Source organism: Dendropsophus ebraccatus, chromosome 5, assembly GCF_027789765.1.
Source record: "Dendropsophus ebraccatus isolate aDenEbr1 chromosome 5, aDenEbr1.pat, whole genome shotgun sequence".
Classification (NCBI taxonomy): Eukaryota; Metazoa; Chordata; class Amphibia; order Anura; family Hylidae; genus Dendropsophus; species Dendropsophus ebraccatus.
The window spans coordinates 34,010,239-34,034,834 of NC_091458.1; the positions used below are offsets into that span (position 1 = coordinate 34,010,239).

The window sequence follows — 24,596 nt, forward strand, 5'->3', positions numbered from 1 at the left end:
CAGGTCATGAGGCTTAATTTTACTATAAAGATGTTTTGAAGAATCCCTTTTTTTTTTACACCATTTCATATGGTTAAACAGAGTTCTATAATGACTTTATACACACATATTGGACACATTCTACAACCTTAGATCAGATAGACCAGCCTTAAGGGGTATTCCTGGATCACTCAGCAGTTATTTTTTGCATTCATGCACAGACATGACCCAGGGCGGAGGGGGGCTCAGGAGAGAAGACGAGCCCCTTATCTGATGTACAGTGTGACATATCATCCCAGAGGGGAGGGAGAGTACTGCTTACACAGCATGGAGGATGAGCGCATAGGGCTATGTGATCACACTTCCTGCCTGGTCGGAAGTGAGAGAAAACCTGTTCAGATACTACAGCACATGGATATTAGTAAGTGCTTTCATTTTAATTCAGGCACCCAACACTGAAGAGTATTCCCTCTACTCTAAGGGTATGTGCACACTACGGAATTTCCGCTAAGACTTCAAGCAGATTCCAATGGGTGGTCTCCACTTGAAGTTTCCCCCGTTCCATAGACTTAATTATATTTGCCAGCGAATTGCGCCATGGGCCAAAAGAATTCACATGTCAATTCATTTGGCGGATCGTGGAATCTGCCAGCAAATATCAATAAGTCTATGGAACTTCAAGCAGAGACCACTCTGCATAGCAGGGTCTGCAATACTGTACTCTGACCCAGGAGGTCTCCCTCACCTTACAAATCAAAGCAGAGCCACTTCAGGCTTCGGCTTGCATCAGGGGACAGGACTGTGGAGGTAATGTCTTCATAGCTGTAACCCCTCTCTCCCCGGACAGAGAGTGCTGCTATACTGTGCCCACATCTGTCCTGCTCATTCCTTCATGCTCCCTGCAGTCTCTGTCAGTCCTTGTGTTTCCCATCCTCTCCATTCCTGCTATAATGTACCTGCACTTACACTCAGCTATACACACTGCTGCTATAATGTGCCTACACTCACACTCAGGTATACACACTGCTGCTATAATGTGCCTGCACTCACACTCAGGTATACACACTGCTGCTATAATGTGCCTGCACTCACACTCAGGTATACACACTGCTGTATAGAGAAGTTTCAGTCACTGTCCTCCTGCACAGCTCTGTGATTCTCACTTCCTGATTGGTCCAGGCTGAACACACACCCCTTCCCCATTGCTGCCATGAGACCACACAGACCTCTGACAGCAGCCCTGTTTCTATATTCTATATAGCTTGTTGTACTACACTCCTGCATTATGGGGATCTGCAGTTCCATCCTGTATCTACAAACTACATTATACTCCACATGCTGATGGCTTTACTGTACAGTAAATAAACGTTTGTTTCATTTGTTTTACATGTTATTCAGTTTAAAAAAAACATTATTTTTGGGGTGTGGAACCAATTGTTCCGGTCCCGGAACGAATTATGCTCGTAATCCAAGGCACCACTGTAATTCTAATATAGGTCTGAAACGCACATTTCATTATATAAAAAAAAACAATTAAGGCATCTCAAACATACATTGTGCGAATCTGACATATTAATCATCGGGCAGGCTGACAAACCACAGACACCTGCTGTATTTATATTCTAGAGCCCATCTAGCAACTATGAGCATAAAGACAAAACCTACTCAAATCTATGGCTCTCTGATCACAGGCTGGAGTCTTATTACAGGCTTTGGGTAATCACTACTCACCAGCCAACCAGCTAAAGCAGGAATCGGGAACCATTTTTTTCTTAGGCCTTTTTACTATCTCTGAGTAATGTTTGCATATGGTAAAGGAACTCGCTGCTAATATATCCTCCATAAGCCATCACTTCTATAGTGATTGATTTGCTCTGTTAGTGCAGGATTCTTCTCCATGTATGGGAAAACTAACAATCTGCTTTATTCCCCAACTTCATCTGGGATAAGGATTTGGCAGATATAGTAATAGGTAAGGAATGTCAGCGTACTGCGCACATCATACACAACTGACTGATGTACAAATAGCTGAACTTTCATTCCATAGTATTTCTCTTCTACTGAAGAAGGACACAACTACATAAGGTACAGCCCCGCCATCAGCTCAGCTTTCCTCTAGATATACTTAGGCTGCTCCAAGGTCACATCAAGTCATGTCACTGCCGCAACTAGTGATATACATGGGCTAGAGAAGCAAGTATCACAGCGGGACCCCTCCATCATTCAGAGTGCACTGTCCCTAAAGGTGACCATCCTGAAGGTCCAGGGTACAACACCGAGGAAGACTCTGAGCTCCAGCAGATGTGAGGACAACAGACAATGCAAAATACATAGAGATTTAACCCTAGAAGGTCTAGATCAGGGGTAGGGAACCTTGGCTCTCCAGCTGTTGCAAAATGACAACTCCCATCATGCCTGGACAGCCACAGCTTTAGCTTTGGCTGTCCATGCATGATGGGAATTATAGTTTTGCAACAACTGGAGAGCCAAGGTTCCCTACCCCTGCTCTAGAGAGTGCAGAGGACTGACACCCTTTCCTCTAGGTGGCAGCTTGTTGGGTTGCATCCTTGGAAGAACCTTTTTTGAGAAAAAGCCACCCTGGAAGTTCAATAAAATGACGGTGCTATGTTCTGCCACAGATGGGGGCATTGTGTTTGCTTCCTCTTCTCTTCCATTCCATCGCCCTTAGGCCAATTCCCTGACGCAGTATATGATTATTCAGAATAGGTGAGTCCGGCACAAGTTACTGGTACCAATATTTTTTTTTATCAGTATTCACATTGTGCTGGAATGTCAGCACGGTGGCTTAGGGATTAGCACTGTAGCCTTGCAGCGCTGGGATCCTGGGTTCAAATCCTACCAAGGACAATATCTGCAAAGAGTTTGTATGTTCTCTCCGTGTTTGCGTGGGTTTCCTTCGGGTACTCCGGTTTCCTCCCACACCCAAAAAAACATACAGATAGGTGGATTTAGATTGTGAGCCCTATTGGGGACAGGGAGCACCCAAAAAAACATACAGATAGGTGGATTTAGATTGTGAGCCCTATTGGGGACAGGGAGCACCCAAAAAAACATACAGATAGGTGGATTTAGATTGTGAGCCCTATTGGGGACAGGGAGCAATAATTGGCAAAGTGCTGCGGAATCTGTGTGCGCTATACAAATAAAAAAAAAAGCAATGTCTACTACAATCCACATTATACATATCCATCCCCATTGTCAGTCCATGGATTTGGTTTATTTATTGCTAATGGTTTTGAAGCCTTTTGTTCAATATGCATCTTCTACCCTCATCTGTTGAATAGTATTTACTATGCTACAATAATGTTATAAAGCATTTACTATTGTAGATGTCATATATGTGAGAGCATTAGATACCGGCGTATTACGGGTCTGTGTAATAAGGTTAGAAAATACCATTCCCATTCTATATCTCTATGTGCTTCCGACTGTATTGAGATACACAAACCTATATAATTCTATAAGGAGAACTTGTTCATTGAGAAAAGTTTTCATTCTCACTTGAGACTTTATTGAACACAACTACGCTATCAGCCCTGACTATCCATGGGCCCTTCTAATGTCCACCTCTGCATGAAAGCATATCCCGTAAGGTCAATGCAATCTAATAAAAATCAGGTTTTCACATAGCTAAATTGTCAAATGATGTCATATAAATCAGTATTTTTATTACACCTATAGTCCAAGGTCACTAAACCTGTATTGTGTAATGCCCTTCTATTGGACCCCTCATCATATTGAATGAGAATATTTGCAATTTCTGTAATTCTATGTGAAAAACAAGGAAATTACAAATTTTAATGGATAGGTAGGTAAAAATAAGGATGTCATCTTTTAGTGAAATTTGAAATACAGACTCCAGATGAAGAATCACTGCTGAGGGCTGATGTATCTCCCTACAGCTAAAGGGTTATAACCTCAAGGCCTCATTACACGTAGCGATTATCGTTCAAAGATTCGCTATAATGATCGTTCTCTAGTGATTTTTTATCAAACGATTCTGATGTTATTACATTCACTGATTACTGTTATGAACGATTGTTTTTACATCGTTATATGGTCGCTAATCGTTCCTCAGGACGACCAACACAACATGTTTTGTCTACAAACGACTTATTACTAGAGATGATCGAACAGCGGGAATTTTCAGGTTCGTTTGAACTCGAACCATCAGCTTTTGAATCTAAAGCCGAGGGTTAGAGTTCGTACGAACCTGAAAATTCCCGTTGTTCGATCATCCCTATTTATTACACGAACAAATATGCAAACGATCAGCGAACAACCAACGATAATTTTTCAACATGTTGAAAGACCAAGATGAACCATTTTTCATTAGTCGTTTCATTGTTACGTGTTATTACACGGATAATCGTTCATTTTTTCTAAATTTAGCTTATTTTTAAACGATAAGCGTTCAGTGTAATAGGGGCTTCATCACAGAGCATTGACAGTGCTCACAGCTAGAGATGAGCGAACCGGGTTCGGGTTCGAGTCCATCCGAACCCGAACGTTCGGTATTTGATTAGCTGGGGCTGCTGAACTTGGATAAAGCTCTAAGGTTTTCTGGAAAACATGGATACAGCCAATGACTATATCCATGTTTTCCACATAGCCTTAGGGCGTTATCCAAGTTCAGCAGCCACCGCTAATCAAATGGCAAAGTTCGGGATCGAATCGACTCGAGCATGCTCCAGGTTCGCTCATCTCTACTCACAGCATATACTTCTATTGTCACAGAGGAAAGCTGTCATAGAAGTTTACTGCACCCTGAGACAATGGACCAGTGTGCCATATGTCCACATTAAGCGGGGCTAATCACTCTGGAACATACCACTAACACCCCCACCCCCCCCCAGCCATTCATGCTAATATTAGACATCAGTCATTCCTATGAACAATGGCATCACAAGAATTTACAGAACCCAAGTCCAAAGTAAATAAGCGGTCTGTATTCATAGACAAGCACTAACAGATTTATGCCTCTGGGTCTGACACTTATAAAACATACGACAAGCCCTGCAATAGACAATGGTTGGCATATAAAGCTTCTCAATGGATAAGCAGTGTTAATGTCTTTACTATAATGAGTATCAGATTAGTCAGGGTAAATCCTTCTTCATAGCTCAGAAGTGTGTAAAGAGTGAGACAGCAAGAGTTGTGCTGAGCTGCCGCATTGGGAAGTGATGTCAGGCTATGAGTCAGGGATGGACTGCAGTTCTGCATGTCCGGTTAGTATAAGGTGTACATTGTGGTATCAACGCATCATGTTCTCCCAGGAGGGGATAGGATACAAGCCCAGGCCATAACGTTCCTTAGTATAGACAGCACACTGGACAAAATGGATCATGCTTTGTCAGGACAATATACACTGCAAACCCAGAATCAATGTCCTTCTAGCTCATGGTAGCACACCAAGCAAGTCCTGGAACTTCATACATTGAGCCCTTTGGCGCAATATAGTATGCAAGATCTGGAATACAGTCCATAATGCTCTACAGAGATATTACAGACATTATGAGGACTATTAAGACATCATGGGTTGCAAACTCTGGATCTGGACAGTCAGCAAGCTCCAATTGCACTATGCTTGGATAGTACACTACAGCCTGTGACCCTATATCCTGGTCCACTTGGCTTTGTGTGTATGGAACAACGTGTTAGATCCTGATCTATTACTCTCTATCAGACTGTGAGTCCTGGATCTTGGTCCATCATGTCCTGTTGAAGTAATACATAGTGAGAGCCCTAGATCTTGGTCCATCATGTCCTGTTGAAGTAACACATAGTGAGAGCCCTAGATCTTGGTCCATCATGTCCTGTTGAAGTAATACATAGTGAGAGCCCTAGATCTTGGTCCATCATGTCCTGTTGAAGTAATACATAGTGAGAGCCCTAGATCTTGGTCCATCATGTCCTGTTGAGACAATACAGACAGAGAGCCCTGGCCCACGATGTTCTTTGAGGCAATATAGACTGTGAGCCCTGGATCTTGGTCCATCATGTCCTGTTGAGACAATACAGACAGAAAGCCCTGGTCCACGATGTCCTTTGAGGCAATATAGACTGTGAGCCCTGGATCTTGGTTCATCATGTCCTATTAAGGCTATACAGACTGTGAGTCCTGAGTCCTGGTCCATCATGTCCTGTTCAGACAATACAGACTGTGAGCCCTGGATCCTGGTCCATAATGTCCTGTTCAGACAATACAGACTGAGAGCCCTAGGTCCTGGTCCACCATGTCCTGTTAAGACAGTACAGAGTGAAAGCCCTGGGTCCTGGTCCATTGTGTCCTGTGGAGACAATACAGACTGAGAGCATTGGGTTCTGGTCTATCATGTCCTGTTGAGGCAATATAGACTAGTCCATCATGTCCTGTTCAGACAGTACAGACTGAGAACCCTGAGTCCTGGTCCATCATGCCCTGATGATATAATATAAAATGTAAATTCCCTACCCTTGTCTATAATGTCCTGTTAAGGTCATATAGGTTGTAACCTTTGTATCCAAGTCCATTGGGCACTGTTGGGACATAGGCTGGATGCTCTTGATCTTAGTTCATTGAATACCTTTGGGTTAGTGTAGATTACAAGTCCCATATACTGGTTCACCACGTTCTGGTGAAATGGCAAGGTTTGCAAGCACAAGTTCCTTGTCAGTCCTGTTTCGATGCAATTATATATGCAGCAACTTAAGATCCCATAATGCTAAAATAGTATAAGGTGCACATCCTGAATACAGATAAGTGATGTTCTATTAGTGCAATAAAGACCACAGGTTATATATCCTGGTCCATTAAGTCAATATAGATACTTGAGTTTTGTAACCTAGATTTCTTGGGTCACCATAGGCTGTAAGTTCAGGATGCTGGTCCATCATGTTATGTAGGGATAACACAACTGGCTGAATCCTGGTCTACCAGTTCTATATCCTGGTCCATTACCCTTTTGTTATGTAGTAGAAACATCATAATCTGTTTTCTGGTCCATCCCATTCTGTTAGGAGAGTACAGACAGTCCCTGGATCCTGGACTATCATGCCATGATGGCACAGTTCACACTAGAAGAATCTGACAGTGATCCACTTAAGACCTTAGGCACATGCATGGGTGACATCAGGTGCCAGGACATAGCCCAGTATAAGGCCACAGAGAGGAAGAGTATACACAGGCCATGGCTTATATTCACACACACACAGTTTACAGCTTTCCTATATAAAATTATACCATTTCCCTTAAGCACACCATAGGGAATTGTGCTGCAACTGCAAAGCTCCGAGTCCTTCATTCAATGAGAAATAGAAAATGCAAATCCAGGCAAAGATGCCTGAGATTCTTCAGAGAACCCACCTCAAACTGATACAATGTAAAAGCAATACAACAAAGACATATAACGTAAAAGCTATACAACAAACAGATGCAACAGAAAAGCAAAACAACAAACAGATGCAATAGAAAGGCAAAACAACAAACAGATATAATAGAAAGGCAAAACAACAAACAGATATAATAGAAAGGCAAAACAACAAACAGATATAATAGAAAGGCAAAACAACAAACAGATATAATAGAAAGGCAAAACAACAAACAGATATAATAGAAAGGCAAAACAACAGATATAATAGAAAGGCAAAACAACAAACAGATATAATAGAAAAGCAAAACAACAAACAGATACAATAGAAAGGCAATACAAAAAACAGATATAATAGAAAAGCAAAACAACAAACAGATACAATAGGAAAGCAAAACAACAAACAGAATGAATCAAGGACAAAACAACAATGAGATACAAGGTAACAAAGTCAACCTACTTGTATGGTGAACAGACCAGATGGAAGAGGAGGCAGCAGGGAAGGGAGCTGATACTTCCAGGAGTGCACAATGCTGGAGGGGATCTCAGTCAGTCAGCAGCTTCCCCACATAGTGCTGCAAGGCTAATGCTGCACCAGGAACAGATCCAAACAAGTCCAATGCAGCACAAGCTATAGCTCCCCCTTTATGCTTCCCCCTTAAAGACACAGCTTGCATTTCCCTTCAGTCCTCCCAGTTCTGGGTCCCTTCAGTCTCCTGTGACCACTGAAGCTCATGTTTGAGAAGTGGATATGGGAGTTCCCAGAGCAGCACTCCTCACTGCAGCTCCCAGATACCGTTAGAGCTGCCTGGGGCCACTATGGGCAGTGCACATGCGCACTACACTGCTAGGTGATCCGAGGAAGCCATGTTTAAGGGCAGTGAGCATGCTCAGTAAGGTGATGCAGATATTAGGATCCATGTTTGAGGGCAGTGCACATGCCCTAGGAGTTGAAGGAGTTTGATGTAGTTTGCTGTAAGTTACTGTATTAGCAGCAGATACTGGAGATGTATGAGGAACAGGATATGCATTGTGCTGGGAATTAAGTCACTGGTATATATAAAAGTATTGTAATGTGTACATACCATATATAAAACTGCAAATACCCTATGTACAGGGGCAGATTAATGCAAAACTATAACACTGTGTACATAACATATAAAATATGCTAGCTATATATATATATATTTATAGCTATATAGACATGCTATACATAAAATTTTATAAATATATATATATATATATATATATATATATATATAAATACAGGCTCGGACTGGCCCACAGGGGAGCAGGGGAATCCCCCGGTGGGCCCTACCCCTTGGTGGGCCCCTGATCAGGAGCTGGGCCTCCCTGTTTAGCAGCTCCAGGATGACATATAATCCCCCAGCTATGCTGCACACACCTGTCACCCGGTCGTTCATTTTATCATATTATATATTATTATATCAAGAAACTTAAGTGGCACACTATGCTGTTTGCATAGAGTGACTGACAAGTTACTAGCAGTGAGCTAGCATCGACGTTCACATATATAGCTCCATGCAAAGTCGCTATAGTAATGTGAAAGGTTTGGCGCCAGTTATATCTAATATATATATATATATATATATATATATATATATATATATAGTGTATATATATAATATATATATATATATATATATATATATATATATATATATATATATATATATGATACTACAGCACAGTGCCCTTGCAGTACTGGAGTGCTGATATCAAATGTGGCCAAGGACAACATATGAATGGAGTTTGTATATTCTCTGTGTGTCTGTATGGGTTCCTCAGAGTACTCCGGTGTCCTCCCACACTCCTGGAAAAACGTTTGTTACATTATGAAAAAAATCTATTCAATAATACAGTAGTAATAATTGTTAGACATGCCATGCTTCTCCCAGCAGCCAGTATGTTCCTAGCAAGGTCCTATTACACAGAAAGATTATTGGACAGATTATCTGCCAAAGATTTGAAGCCAAAGCCAGGAATGGATTTGAAAAGAGGAGAAATCTCAGGCTTTCCTTTATGACCTGATCTCTGTTTATAGTCCATTCCTGGCTTTGGCTTCAAATCTTTGGCAGATAATCTGTCAGATAATCTTCCTGTGTAAATGGACCCTTAGACAAAGCGATTTTTAACGATTAAGGATAAATGATTGTAAATCAGAGCTACCCGAAATTATTCACCATATTACACAGATTGATAGTCGTTACAACGATTTTTTACTCCATCTGATCCCAGCAAAAGAACGTACAGTGTGGAATTACACTGAATGATTAGTGAACGACTAACAATGATTTAGGTGTCAGAACAAAATCAATGATCATCAACACACAACCGATTTCTCGATAGTCGTTCTATCAGTGCCTGCATTTACACGAAACGATTAAATTTGAACGATATAACAATATTTCACACAATAATCATCCTGTGTAATAGGGCCCTATTGATTTTGATGCTCAGAACAATGGGATGTGGCTAGCTATAGAGTAGAGGGGCAGGCCTTACATATGGATAGGAGCCGTAACTTTATGGACTAGGTCGCCAACCTCCTTCACTACCCATGTCTTCCTCTTGGCCCATCGGGCAGACTCTAGGGCTACTTTGTGACTAGTAATTTGCACTCATATATATCAGTTACAATTTCAGTACGTAGCAGCTTAGCACATAAGCCTTAGTAAGCAAGGATACAGTCACCTGTGTGGGAATGAGCGTGGATACTGTATCACATACCCTAATGCTGACATGTCACTGTGCGCCACGTACTCAGCATTGCCCCAGGGAGATTCTTTGTCTATTGCTGTTAAGCGTCTGGCCTGAAGTAAGTATCTATTTCATTTTGTATGGAGGGATACTTGGTTTCTATGAGTTTTTTAAACTTATAAGAACCATCCAGTGATTGGGGCGTAACTAGTAATCCGGGAGGCTCTCATGAAACTTGAATATGATTACAACACACCCCACCCACACCCCATCCGCGCTCATTCACTGACAGTTTTCATTTTCATTCCCCATTCATACCGTGTTTCACAGAAAATAAGACACCCTCCTAAAAAAAGACACCACCAAAAATAAGGCACCCCTACTGTAAACTGGGGCACCCCCGAAAGTAAGGCGACGCCCATTGACACCTGCTGCCACCTAGGACTTACCTAATTCCTTCGTGGACCTTCACAGCCGCAGCTAAACTGGTCCATGGCCCCCACATCCTCTGCATGTCCCGATGCATGCAGCCACATGCTTGGCACATGTCACACATGTTCTGCCGGCACATCCCGCTGCTGAGGCCCTCTTGGTCCTGCTGCTGATGCGCTCCTTAGCAAAGATGTGAGTATTCCAGGGAGGTCTGGGGGGGATGTCTTAGAGAAATAAGAGATACCCCGAAAATAAGACATAGTGGGAGATTTATCAGACTGGTGTAACATAGAATTGTCTTAGTTCCCCCTAGCAACCAATCAGATTCCACTTTTCATTCCTCACAGTCTCTTTAGAAAATGAAAGGTGGAATCTGATTGGTTGCTAGGGGCAACTAAGACAATTCTACTTTACACCAGTTTGATAAATCTCCCCCATAGTGCCTGTTTTTTAGCAAAAATGAATATAAGGCACGTTACTACCTGCAAGAACGGGTAAAGTAGCTGATGAATGACATGGCTAAATATATATCTATATGTATTATATGTAATGGTTGTGCCCTTAAGAGGGGCTCAAATGTTCTTCCTTTAGGAGAGCACCCCACAAGTGTGTGGAGACTTATAGGCCAATTTAAGCTCCACTGAGACTGGGAAGTACATGCAAAACAGAATCTTTTGGATGTAGCTTCCCCTTCTAGCCAATGCCTTTGCCCTTTCAAGAAGAACAGGACTGAATTTAGGACCAGTTCACACGGAGTAAAACTGGTGGGATTCCGCAACAGAACTCTCCACCATGGAATCCCACCAGCCTCCGTGTCATACAGGCAGTCTATGAGAGGGCTCATGTCAATTCTTCCGTGGGGAGAGAGGAGGCATGCGAGCCTCCCATAGACTGCCTGTATGACATGGAGGCTGGTGGGATTCCACGTGAACTGGCCCTTACTAAGCCAAGGTACTCTTCTCAAGAAACAAAGAAACATTCCCCCTTTAGTCCCCCATCACTGGCCTCTCTGCAACCAGTCAGCAGAAATGTATGTACTGGAGTGAAAACAGATATCTACAAATAGGTAACATAGGGGAACATAGGAGAACATGGGAACTGATATTACCCATTCAGTAGAATATAAAGGGGAATTTTGCCCATACCCAAAGCATCTGGTTTCCGAAACTTATACAGATATGTTTGTTCTGCTTATTTGCTAGGGAAAGGTGAACTTAAAGGGGTTATCTAATGCTATAAAAACATGGCCACTGTCTTTCAGAGACAACATGACTCTTGTCTCTAGTTCAGGTGCGGTTTGCAATTAAGCTCCATTCACTTCAAAGGAACTAAGCAGAAAAACCCTGCTCAAGCTGGAGACAAGAGTGGGGCTGTCTCAGGAAGAAAGTGGCCAAGTTTTTGTAGCACTGGATAACCCCTTTAACCTCCCACCTTTGTCCAGACCAGATGACACCTGGTGGGATGATGTCAGGTAAAGTCCAATAAAGACAACCCTTACTGACGCACATTCACTTTAAGGGTAGCTTGACACGTACCGACTCGCAGCGTTAATAAAGCTGTGAGTCGGCTAGGTCCTGGCAGAACACTCACTACATACACACAGCGGTCTGAACAACCGCTGTGTGTATGTAATTCTGCCTTCCGCTTAACCCCTTGTGTTGCTGGCCCCAGCTCCTGCTTCCGCTCTGTATACATTACCTGTCCTCGCTGCACGGGGTCCCGGCATACTGCTCTCCTGCCCGGCCAATCAGTTTGTTGCCCAGCCGCAGCCACTGATTGGCCAGGCGAGCAGTATGCCGAGACCCCGTGCAGCGAGGAGAGGTAATGTATATAGAGCGGGAGCAGGAGCCGGGCGGCAGCAGAAGGGGTTAAGCTGCCGGCAGAATTACATACACGCAGCGGTTGTTCAGACCGCTGCGTGTATGTAGTGAAAATGATCTGCCAGGACCTAGCCGACTCGCAGCGTTATTAACACTGCGAGTCGGTACGTGTGAAGCTACCCTAAGCCTCTGATTGGTAATGCTGTAATGTGTTCTCTTCTGGTTGGATATTGTAATGCTGACACCCTGTGAAATTTCGCAACAGGTGCAACAGTTGCATTATTCCACTGTTGATATATCATTAACTGTATGCATACGTGGTAGAGTAAGTAGGTCAAATTTAGAAGTTTTAAGTTATATTGGGTAAAAGCTTAGTTGAGATTCACAAATATTTCAGATGTGTTAGGACGTTTTTATAATTTTTCGACTTTGGACAAGGATTTGCTTGGCTATATAGAGCATGAGGGTTCTCGGAAGGAAGTAAGATGTGTAGCATTTCTTTGTGGGAGACTGATGGTAAGTATGTTGGATACTTATGGGATATAAGTCCATGAGATCTGGTCTCGGTGGAGACTTGTTGTGCCTGAATTGCCCATAGAAAGTAGCTTGGATACACCCCACTGTAACTATGGCAGCACTAGCCTGGCGTTCATAGTACAGTATAGATAATGTCATGATGTCCTGATTTGTGCAAAATTGCCATAAAAAAAACTGTGATTTTTTTGCAAATCATGTCGGAAGTGCAGCCAGGAGACAGTACACCACTGAAAGTATAAGTCTTTTTGGGTGGTCATGGCCCCCCCAGGAGCTCAGGGCCCCGGGCTGCCGCCCGGAACGCCCCTATTATAATCCGCTACTGGTTGACGGTATAAACTGTCAGCAAGTAACGAAGTTCGATAGTTCTACTGCAGGCCTATGAGAGCCGTTGTAAGTCCACTGTCCCAAGGCTTGTATCCTATACAAGTCATTACAAATGGAAAAGAGGAATAGAGGTTAAGACAACCCTACCGTTATGAAATGTTAAAATATATACTAGAAAAGTGGGCGATTATAAAAAGACACCCAAGTCGGCATAGGAAGAACTGGAACAAACTTTTCATTTAGATAACCCCGCAGGAGAAGATATATTTCAGCTGTTAAAAGTGGTATTCAAACCCACCGAAGTGGTAGAGTTGTTGAAGGGAACCGATTATGCTAAAACTCCCCCGGTATTTGATTCAACTCCTAGGACAATAAGAGACAATTAGGAGATCATTAAAAAGAATTTCCAAACTACTTTTAAGCCCATAGAAGACTGGAAATTAATTTGCAATACCAAACAATGTCCTGGAGAATTACTGGAGATTACTACCAGTGATTCCTGAATATAATAGAAGATTATGGTGGGGAGGATGATACAGTCACCCAATATTATTGAGTTTAATGTTGCGTTTACACAGAACGATTATCGTCTGAATTTGCACGATAAAGATCGAATTTGAACGGTAATCGTACGTGTAAATGCAGCGAACGATCAAACGACGAACGAGAAATCATTCATTTTGATCTTACAACATGTTTTTAAATCGTCGTTCGTAAAAAATTTGCAGATTGTTCCCTGTAAACAGTCGTTCACCAATTTTACCTATGTGCTAGATAGGCTTTAACGATCGCAAAACGATTTTTCCGTACGATATATCGTTCCGTCTAAACGCTGATCGTTATTAAAAAAAATTGTTACTTCGAAATCGTTAATCGTACGATCGGGCGAATTATCGCTCCGTGTAAACGCAGCATAAAAAACACATTTTCATTAATGGGTTGAACCGGCGCATCCACGATAGGATGAGAACATCTTGCTGAGATAAGAATTTGGAGCATTTGCTTCCCATGAGGCCGATATAAATGACGCTCTCAAAAAGAAAGAACGATTAATACATTTATCAATTCAGGGGAAAAAGAATGCAGCCACCCAGGGGTTAAACCTTGGGAATGGAAGGAAAGGGTGATATTAAGAAAAAGATTGTGTGTTACAATTGTCAGGGAGAAGGTCATTCTACTCTGACTCACGTTATGCATTCGGTGTAGTACATGAATTTGGAGCCATTTGGAAAATGAGAGACTTCCTTACTTCAAGAGGTGCCCCCATAGACTACCCCAAAGAGATAACTGCTCTATTACATGCTATCCAACTTCCACATGCAATTGCAGTTATCAAGTGCCAAGCCCATACCAATGGACACGACCCGATCACAAAGGGAAATCACAGAGCAGATACAGCAAAACAGCTGCGAGTAAAAGTGTGTTCAAATTGTTGTAACATCTTTACTCGATTAAGAAAAACTCATCTTTTTGCAAAATTCTTCTCTCCCTACAGAAAAAAAGCTTAATCGATCTGCACACAAGATTTAGGCCTCATTTACACGTCCTTGTCAGTTTTTACTGTCAGGAAATCCTGATTAGGCATCAGGAAAGCGTCAGGATTTCCTGACATTAATCCCTTTTTACCTTTAGGAAACCATCAGGAAATGCCTTCAGTATTTTCTGATCAGAAAAAAAAATCTGTGTTTTCAATATGGTCTATTATGCCATCACAAGTATCCACATCACCCTTGTGTGCCGTGTCCCCTTTCCCACCTTGTGTCACCATCCCCCCTTATGCCATGTATCATCTTCTTATCTGTTAAAGAACTACAACTCCCATTATGTCATGTAGTCCTGCATTTTACCACACATCATGCTGGTAGATGTAGTTCTACAGCCTACCCTATATACCATGCTAGGAGTTATAGTTCTACAGCCTACCCTATATACCATGTTGGGAGATGTAGTTTTACAGCCTACCCTATATACCATGCTGGGAGATGTAGTTCTACATCCTACCTTATATTCCATGCTGGGAGATGTAGTCCTACATATTACCACACACCATGATTGGATATGTAGTTCTACTGTGCCCTTGCCTCCCCCTCCTATACTGTGTCATCCTCTAATCTGTTGCAGAACTACAACTCTCATTATAAACTGCCAATAGGACATGATGGGAGTTGTCGTTCTACAACCTAGATGGCTGCAGGTGGCAACAGGCTGCAAAACTAAAACTTCCATTGTGAACTGTTAGCAGGACATGGTGGGGGTTGTAGTTCTAGGGGGGTAATCTCACCTCTCCTGGTTCCTGCTCTGGCTGTCCAGGGGAAATCACAGCTGGATGGTCATCACTGCTGAGGTCCACATGGAGGGAATCACTGCTGACATCTAGGGGGGAATTTGAGTGCTGGGAGGATCACTGCTGCCTGGGGGGCTGGGATGGATGACTACTTCTGGGAGGCTGGGATGGATGACTACTGCTGGGAGGCTGGGATGATCACTACTGCTGAGGGGGCTGGGATGGATCACTACTGCTGGGGGGAGCTGGAATGCATCACTACTGCTCAGGGGACTGGGATGGATCACTACTACTGGGGGGCTGGGGTGGATCACTACTGCTTGGGGGAATGGGATAGATCACTACTGCTGGGGGGGCTAGGATAGATCAATACTGCTGAGGGGGCTGGATCACCACTGCTGGGGGGGTTGGAATGATTACTGCTGGGGGGGGAGGGCTGGGATGGATCACTACTGCTGGGGGGGGGGCTGGGATGGATCACTACTGCTGGGGGGGGCTGGGATGGATCACTACTGCTGGGGGGGGCTTGGATGGATCACTACTGCTGGGGGGGGGGGCGCTGAGATGGATTACTGCTTCGCTGCTGCAGAGCCCCGATCTATGACATCCATTCCATCCAGGACATCCCCCAACCAGGCTCACCGCGCTGCTGCATGGGGGGTTATAGTGGGGTAGTGGGGAAGATGGAGGATCCTGGGGGGGGGGGGGGCAGTCAGAGGATGCCCAGAAGGGGGCAGCAGGACAGAGAATCCGGGGGGAAGGCAGCAGGATGGAGGATCTAAAAAATCCTGACCTATTTTCCGGAACGGACACCCTTCAGGAAAAATCCTCAAGGGTTTCCGTCACCAATGTAAGCCTATGGTTCCGGAAATCCGTCCAGATTTCCTAAAAGAAAATCCGGACAGATTTTGCAGAAGTGTGAAGCGGGCCTCACAGGGGTTATGGAGAGACCATGGAAAGTCCATATTGTCGGCATTAGCTGTTGCTGCCCATGGTGTGACCCACGGGGGCAAAACAGCCAAGAGCAATTTGGTTTCACTGCTCTTGCAGCCAAGAGGTGTCAATCTTGTCACCTCTGCCCTCAACAAAACCCCACGGGTGCAGTGAAAACTCCTCCATCTCACCTTTCATTGACCTCTGGACTTTTCCAGATTTTGCAGATTGATCCCATCAAACTACCGAAAGTAGATAGATTGCGGTATATGTTGGTATGTGTTGACCAATTTTCAGTTTTGGGCAGAAGCGTACCCAAGTGCTCGGATCAATTCACAGGTAACAGCAACAAAGATTTGCAAAGAGTGTGGGTATGGTATTCCCCAGATCCTCTTCAGCAACATGGGTCCATCCTTCGCTGGACAGGTGTTCCAAACCATTTGTACTATGATAGGGACAAAACAACAACTGCATACTCCCTATGATCCACAAGCTAGTGGGAAGGTTGAGAAGTATTATCGTATCATAAAAGAAAAGCTTGCTAAGTGTTGTAAGGAAACTGGTATGAAGTGGCTTGATGCATTGCCACTTGTGCTTTCCCATATCTGGACCACTCCTCATGGTCCACTTAAGTTATCACCATTTGAAATCTTGTTTGGAAAACTGCCTAATCATCCGCTTTTAGCCATAGAAACCAGTCAAAAAGTACAAAACACCCTCAACGTGGACTATGTACTTCGTCTGCAGCGTCAACTAAGAGACATTCATCACCAAGTCGCTGCCCAACAACCTGAGACAACAGCACTGTGTCACAACGTCAAACCCGGAGATCTTGTTCTCGTGCGTAAGTTTCTGAGGCCTGGTTCTCTTACAGAGCGGTGGGAAGGTTCATACCAAGTCCTGTTGGCGACGCCTACAAGTGTTAAAGGTGGAAGGCAGAGGCACGTGGATCTACGCATCACACTGCAAAAGAGTGCCTGCTGTTGAACCAGAGCTAGAGAAGCTAGGTAAAGAGGAGCCCACTGATATCCTAGACTTCCTTCATCAACAAAGAGGACAGCGGTATAAATTTCTGCAATAAAATCTGCCGTGTGTGAATGTGCCCTAACAATGTGCAGGTAATTTAAGGAGTACCCGGCACTCACTGAGTCTGCACATTTTAGCCGACACAAATATAGCATCCACCAGGTTACAATGAAGCCAGGATTAGGGTTAGGCTGCTAGTGACTTCATGCTCATACATACTCCGAGGGTTCCACATTCTTTCCGTGTAATATGTTCCTACCAGAACAGAACAGCATTAGCAGCACTCTTGAACCTAACTGCACGGCTGGTAATTATCCACTATATTATAGGGCATGGACACTGCGAAACATAAGGAAACAATATATAAGTATACTACAGGGGCACATTACTTGCAGGTTTGTTCTGGTTTCAGCAAATAGGGCTATGTTCATACATACTGTAGTATTCTGGTCCATTTTTTGAGACATACAGCATCCAAAAACACCTTGAGCCTACGTTACCACAACGTTATTTTACAGCCATCTTTTTGGATAGTTGTCATTTTTCAGACAAAAATGGCCGTAATTTGCCGTAATGGCCATAATTTTCATAATACACTGTATTTTGGCTTCAATAAGATGTCTGTAAAACGGCCAACAAAAGACATTGTGGTAACATAACCTGCAAAAAAGGCTGATATTTCCCATTTAGTAGAATTTAAAGGAGTGTTCTTCCCACACGCTGCCCCCCCCCCCACACACACACCCAAAAGAAATTCAAAAGCTCCCAGGTCTTACTCACCACCGACACCCCCTCCCCTATGTTTTTGACACCTCTCCCGCTCTTCAGTGTTAGAACTTTTTATATATTGGGACTGGGAATCTACATCTTCAGTCCGCTTACTGCCCCTGTTTTCCATTCTTGACCTCCATCTCACAAGTGGATCAGGTTTGGTTGGAGTACTCCTTTATTGGCCTTAAAGAAGAAGTCCAGCAAGTGCTGGGGAGGATAAAAGAAAAAAACATGCTCTTACCTTCCCTGCTCCAGCGCTGCTCAGTTCCCAGGTCCCCGACCCCTTCCTGGTCTAAGGGCCCTATTACACCAACAGATTATCTGACAGATTTTTTTAATCCAAAGCCAGTAATGGATTTGAAAAAAGGAGGAATCTTAGTCTTCCATAATAACCTGTTCTCTGTTTACAGTCCATCCCTGGCTTCGGCTCAACCTTCAATCACATGGTTATGCAGTCACCAGCGCTGGAGCCGAGGGAGGTAAGAGCATGCTAATTCTTTTATCCTCCACAGCACTTGCTAAAAAATGGGTCTGGATGGACTTCCCCTTTAATTTAGTATTTTTATTTTTTCATACAAAAAAACTGTGGAAGATCGTTGCCATTTTGAGTTGTTTTTCCCATTATGCATAGAAAAAATGGGTCTTATAAATTACCATCACGCTGATCAGTTACATTTGTCGTACGTAAATTGATCAATACACGAGAGGCTGAGTTAACCATGTGATCCCATTAACCCTATGGCAATAAAATGAATGAATAAAGCTGGGTTCACACTATGTATATTTCAGGCTGTATTTGGTCCTCATGTCAGGTCCTCATAGCAACCAAAACCAGGAGTGGATTGAAAACCCAGAAAGGATCTGTTCACACAATGTTGAAATTGAGTGGATGGCCGCCATATAACGGTAAATAACTTCCATTATTTCAATATAACAGCCGTTGTTTTAAAATAACAGCACATATTTGCCATTAAATGACGGCCATCCACTCAATTACAACATTATGTGAACATAGCCTTTCTGTGTTTTTAATCCACTCCTGGTTTTGGTTGCTATACAGCCTCAAACATACAGCCTCAAATATACGTAGTGTGAACCCAGCCTAATGCTGTAACATGAAAAGCTCCACTGACTGTATCAGGGATGAAGAGAAGACACTCAACGCTTAAGGCCTCATACATCAAGACTGTCTTAGGGTCAAACAAAGAATCTGCATTTCTCCAAGGCAGCTTTGTTGGGCCCTTGAGGAGGATCTCTCTGACTTTATACAAGTGGCCGATAACCTATGACTCTCTAGCTATTATGGATTGACAACTCTCCGCATGCCCTGAAAGCCTGTAGTTGTCAGGGCATGCTGAGAAGTGTTGGGCATCTATAATGTAACACAGAATAGAAAGTCAATGGTGAAACCAACATATGTTCACAGTCCTGTCAGGGTAATATTTGACACACTTGGGATGGGTGGGTGCAGGATGCTCCTGAAATGTGATATCCTACAATCCAAGGCAGTGATATTAGCCGTGCGTGCGCTTCCTGCAGGCAACATCCAGGAAACATCTCATGTTCAGAAGCAGATACTGTAAAAGGTTCTGGAAAAATTTTACTTAACGCATTCATTTTGTTAAAAATAAATAAATAAATATATATGTACACTACCGGTCAAAAGTTTGGGGTCACATTGAAATGTCCTTATTTTTGAAGGAAAAGCACTGTACTTTTCAATGAAGATAACTTTAAACTAGTCCTAACTTTAAACAAATACACTCTATACATTGCTAATGTGGTAAATGACTATTCTAGCTGCAAATGTCTGGTTTTTGGTGCAATATCTACATAGGTGTATAGAGGCCCGTTTCCAGCAACTATCACTCCAGTGTTCTAATGGTACAATGTGTTTGCTCATTGGCTCAGAAGGCTAATTGATGATTAGAAAACCCTTGTGCAATCATGTTCACACATCTGAAAACAGTCTAGCTCGTTACAGAAGCTACAAAACTGACCTTCCTTTGAGCAGATTGTGTTTCTGGAGCATCACATTTGTGGGTTCAATTAAACGCTAAAAAATGGCCAGAAAAAGAGAACTTTCATCTGAAACTCGACAGTCTATTCTTGTTCTTAGAAATGAAGGCTATTCCATACAAAAAATTGCTAAGAAATTGAAGATTTCCTACAACGGTGTGTACTACTCCCTTCAGAGGACAGCACAAACAGGCTCTAACCAGAGTAGAAAAAGAAGTGGGAGGTCACGTTGCACAACTAAGCAAGAAGATAAGCACATTAGAGTCTCTAGTTTGAGAAACAGACGCCTCACAGGTCCCCAACTGGCATCTTCATTAAATAGTACCCGCAAAACACCAGTGTCATCATCTACAGTGAAGAGGCGGCTGCGGGATTTTGGGCTTCAGGGCAGAATGGCAAAGAAAAAGCCATATGTGAGACTGGCCAATAAAAGAAAAAGATTAAGATGGGCAAAAGAACACAGACATTGGACAGAGGAAGACTGGAAAAAAAGTGTTGTGGACGGATGAATCCAAGTTTGAGGTGTTTGGATCACAAAGAAGAACGTTTGTGAGACGCAGAACAAATGAAAAGATGCTGGAAGAATTCCTGACGCCATCTGTTAAGCATGGTGGAGGTAATGTGATGGTCTGGGGTTGCTTTGGTGCTGGTAAGGTGGGAGATTTGTACAGGGTAAAAGGGATTCTGAATAAGGAAGGCTATCACTCTGCAACACCATGCCATACCCAGTGGACAGCGCTTGATTGGAGCAAATTTCATCCTACAACAGGACAATGACCCTAAACACACCTCCAAATTCTTCTATAAGAAAAATCTCAAGTTACATAGTCTTCCAGTACTTATCCGATGTTGTATGTCCTGCAGTTAGTGGTGTATTCTTTCCTGTCTGGAGAGCAGGAGAATTTTTTTTAATGGGGATTTGCTGCTGCTCTGGACAGTTCCTGACATGGAGAGAGGTGGCAGCACAGAGCACTGTGTCAGACCGGAAGGAATACATCACTTCCTGCAGGACATACAGCAGCTGATAAGTACTGGAAGGATGGAGGTTTTTTTTATAGAAGTAAATTAAAAATCTCAAACAAGCAAGGACAGAGCCAAACTGGCAGCGCAGTACAAAATCAGGTAACAATCGGATAGTCAAAAAGTCAAGTAAGAGGTCAGGTAACAAAGTCAAGCAAGCAGAGGGATTAGGTATGGGGATCGCAGAAATACACAGGAGGAGCAGGGATCAAGGTATGAACCTAAATAGCCAGCGCTGGGATACTGCCTTAGCTTTGTTTTATGCTGACCAAGAGCCCGGTCTGGATCCCTATTAGACCAGCGCTTTGATCTTCCAGATTGCAGACAGGCAGAGAAACCCGTCAATCACACAGACAACACAGCTGCATAATCAAGTCCAGAAGCTTCTCAGCTTAACTCCTGCTTTGCCAGAAGCTGAGAAGCAATCGGATGTGGCACACAAAAGCAAACACCAGGCCCAGTTCACACCAGGCTACTGCACATTCCTGACAGAATACTTGAAAGAAGAAGAATATTTGTGCCCCTGTTTCAACCTTTGTCGCTATACCACATTCTGCCCTGTAGTGTCAAGCTACCCGTCCTGCCAGGGTGACACAAGCCCCAGTCCCAGTTACCTAAGTTGAGCAAAGTGTCCCAAAATATCTGGTGTCACTTGCGCTGCGAGAAAGCAATCAAGGCTGTGGCACTTGAGCCACCACCATTGGCCCTTGGAAAAGTACAGTTTGCTTCTATACTCTCTGCTATGAAACAGTGTCTGCAGCTCTTAGCAGCATCTAGATTTGACGAATTCCCTTTAGGGTCGCTTCACACTCACAGTGGATTTTCTGCCGCGGATCCGCAGCAGATCCGCAGCGGATCCTCAGCAGATTTGAATAAATGAATGAACACAGCATCAAATCTGCACCATCAAATCTGCTGTGGATCTGCAACAGATCCGCAGCAGATTTTACAGTGCGGATTTGATGCTGTGTCTGGGGCTAAGTGGTGGCACGTGCCCCAGGTGCCCTCCCTTTAATCCGGCCCTGGGTATGGGACAATTCACTTGAGTATCCTTAGCTATAAACATTATACTGTAGAGCAGTGCTTCTCAAACTTTTTCTACCGGAGCCTCACCCAACAGACAAAATGATGCCTGGGCCTCACCAAACTGACCAAGAGGATGCTGGGCCCTCACCATCTATGATAGAAGTCCATGCAAATATAAAAACTATTGCTTAGTCTACCCTCCATTTGTGTCCTAATCTCTGTATAACATGAAATAAGTACAAAATGAGTCAGTAATGTTCCTAAAGCAGAGATTGTTGCATTCAGGGAAAGGACTGTGCTGCTTGTGGTCACTTTTGTGAGAACTTCCTCCCACGCTGTGCCTCACCAGCAACTAGGGGGTGCCTCACTTGCTGAGCCCTCCCTCGCAGTTTGAGGGGCACTGCTGTAGAGTATGCTGGTGGTACTGCCCTTCACCTTTCTCTTCTACATATATATGTGTAGAAGGATTTCTATATAAGGTCCTACATGTCCTAAATTCCATCACCTTGTGCATTGGACGTTATGTGATTATTAATGTTCGTATATTAATTCTTTTTGTCCACTCCGGAATTCAGTAACAGCCTCCTGCTTCGAATCCGTACAGTTCAGATGTCAGTCATGTCAGGATATGATTTATTCTCCAGCAGACATTGCCTTCTTATTGGTTGGATATTTTATTAGCCGCCTTCAATAACGAATATATAGAAATTAAAAGCTGTGTAAGGCGTTTTTAGCTTATGTCTCAGTCCAAGCCGACCTCAGGCCAAACTAGTGCAGACGTGTCATGCGGCAGCTAGGTTACCTATGAAATGTATGTGTAATTCAAATTTATGCACGACGATCAAATCTGCTTAGATTAGATTTCATACGAAGGCAGAAATCAAAGTCTTACTGTATAAGATGAAACACATTCATATGAAAAATACATGACACTAATATATACAAGTGCCACATCCCCTAGGCTAGGTAGGGGGTTCCAGAAGTTGGACCCGATCAAACCTATCATAAGTCTAGGTATATTAGTATACATTATATTTTCTTTGTTTTGACTCAATTAAGCTTGGGGTGCTTGATCGAGCTTGAAGCTTGACTGAGCACCTTGTAGTGCTCGGGGTGCTGTTTAGGTCTGTGGCAAATTGGAGTGCGGGCACACCTGAATGTGCCTGCATTCCAATTAAAATAAAGGGTGACATTTATCAAGACCAGCGTCCTCCATTGATTATCATTAGTAGGAGCCGGCCAGATGATGCAGCAGTGCTCCTAATTGTGCTCAGGAGCGGAGTTTACTCCAACTAACAGAGCAGGAGCGGTGCTGAGGAGGAAGGTATGGCACAAATGTTCCTCCTCAGCATCCCCGGAGCTACAGAGGGCTACCAGCGGGGTAGATTCGCCAAACCTGCTGATAGTTCCCCTTTAAACAGTTTTGGAGCTCCCAGCATCATTGTTCTTTGTTCACTGTTTAAATTTTAAGTCAAATTTTTCTATATTTTGTTTGAAGGGTTGAATTGTACAAAAATCAGATTTGGGATTTAACCAGGCCCCCTCTATTCTGCAGAGCAGGAGACACCTGCTTAAATGCTTAAGTCTCCCATTAATATAAAATGAGACTCATTACTCAAATTGCGCACTCGAGCATTTTATTGCTTGCTCAACACTATATTCTATATAAGTATAAAGGTCTATGTACCTGATAAGAGGCAATAGTTTCTTCTCTTGTTCTCGTGTTTTGTATGTACCCGACTGGATAAAAACATTGTGACATCTTCCGGTGGGGATTGTATTATGGAGACATTCCGCCATTGCATCATTGTTTCTAGAAGACAATTTTTCCATCATACAGCCATGCAAGTGGACTCCACCATTGACCCTACATTTAGTAATAGGCATATACAAGAGCCATGTTGCCAACTGTTCATCTCTGTTTAGATAACAATACTATTTTTGGGAACCAGATAGCAGTGCATTGTAGTATTAGGTCATGTTCACATTCTGTAAAAACAACGGCCGCTGTTTTACATGTTCACCCGGCCGATAGAGTTTAGTGGTTTAATAGAGTTTACCAAAATGAACACTTCTCACCTTACCACGACATGTAATAAATGGCAGATCACTGGGGGTCTCACCACTTTTACCCCCAACAATCACAAGAAAAAGTCCTCTTGTCCCACTATTTGAATATAGCATGGTCAAGCATATGCACTGCCTCTCCATTCAAAGTCTATAGGACTGACGGAAATAGGCAAGCTTTCAGTCCCATAGAGCTTGAATAGAGCAGCAGTGCACATATTACAGGGGATATACATATGTATGAAAATATAGTTCAAATATAAGTGA

The 24,596-nt window shown here is 43.2% G+C and overlaps 1 protein-coding gene across 1 annotated transcript in view; it reads right to left on the reverse strand.

The window, feature by feature from the left end:
- The window catches only part of SACS (sacsin molecular chaperone), a 59,557-nt gene extending 51,395 nt beyond the window's left edge, over window positions 1-8,162 (reverse strand). The window contains exon 1 of the mRNA XM_069969830.1: window positions 7,810-8,162. The gene's annotated coding sequence lies outside the window, so the exon portion shown is untranslated. The remainder of the gene's footprint in view (window positions 1-7,809) is intronic.
- Between the last annotated feature and the right edge of the window lie 16,434 nt (window positions 8,163-24,596).